We start from the raw sequence: 1,357 nt of genomic DNA on the forward strand, positions 1-1,357 counted from the left end.
TACATATAAAATTGTTTCAGAATTGCTATACCCATGTCACTATGGAAAACAAATTTACATCAAAGAGTTCAAGATTTCTTTCCAGTTCTTTTTTGTATTTAGATTGAAGGCATATCATCAAAGTACTGTGTTCCAAATTATTTTGGTTAGTTTTATTTTCCTTCACTGTAACTTATGTTATTCACATTAAAAACAGTTATATTTATTTGTTTCAATTTACTTTTAGTGTTTAATCTATCCTTGTTGATTCAATTTTATTTTCCAATATGTAATACATTAACAAACTCCCAAAAGTAAAAGCTGTACAAAAATATACTCAGAAAGCTGTCACTCCCTCTTGTATCCATTCCACCCTGATATTACCCACCCTCATAAATAACTAATCTCATGAGGTTTTGTTCCACATTCCTGTGATTCTTCTTGCAAAAATAAGCAGATACATTCCTACCCTCACCTCTATCTTACACGAAGGTATCGTGTACTAAATGCTTTTTTGAACGTCAGGTTTTTTTCATGTAACAACATATCCTGAAAACCACACCATATCAATTCCTGGAGATATTCCTCATTCTTTTCTACAACCCCGTAATATTCCATTGTGTAGATGTACTATAAATAGTTTATTCAGTCATCTCCTGTGGATGGGAATTTAGTTGTTTCCAATATTTTACAATGGCAAATAACGCTGGAATCAATAACTTAATATATATTTATTTTTGTAGTGTTAGAGGTGTAAAATACTTTAAAATTTGGTTTACTTACAAGGTCTATAAGAGAAATATATCTTGGGTTGCTACTATTACAATTTTAAGAATTCCAAACCAAATAACCACGACAGTAACACTGCTCACGCATCTGCAATCCTAAATCTATCCAAAAATAGACAAGGAGGGGGCACCTGGGTGGTTCAGTCAGTTAAGCGTCCAACTCTTGGTTTCCACTCAGGTCAGGCTGTCTGCTGTCAGCGTGAAGCCTGTTTCGGATCCTCTGTGTCCCTCTATGTTCCTTCCCCACTCATGTGCATGCTTGCATGCTCTCTCAGAAAAGAAATAAACATTAAAAAAAAAAAAAACAGACAAGGAGGAGTGAGGTATACGGAGACCAAAATATCAGCTTTATCACTAATGAGTCTGAAGTGAAGAAGCTGCTAGTGACAGAGGGTTTTGGTGCCTCAGGCCAAACCTCTTTGCCTCTAACTTCAGCTGCACCTCTTTTAAGTACCCTTTGTATCTTAACATCCCACCTCAATTACCCACGGTGTCTGCAAAGCCATTACTTACTTACTCAGCAATCCAGTACAGCAGCCAGGAGGTGTGAAAGTCCCTAGGGGTAAACCCTCAATGAACTAAGACAGGAA

The sequence above is a fragment of the Prionailurus bengalensis genome, chromosome X (genome assembly GCF_016509475.1).
Source record: "Prionailurus bengalensis isolate Pbe53 chromosome X, Fcat_Pben_1.1_paternal_pri, whole genome shotgun sequence".
In the NCBI taxonomy this organism is placed as follows: domain Eukaryota; kingdom Metazoa; phylum Chordata; class Mammalia; order Carnivora; family Felidae; genus Prionailurus; species Prionailurus bengalensis.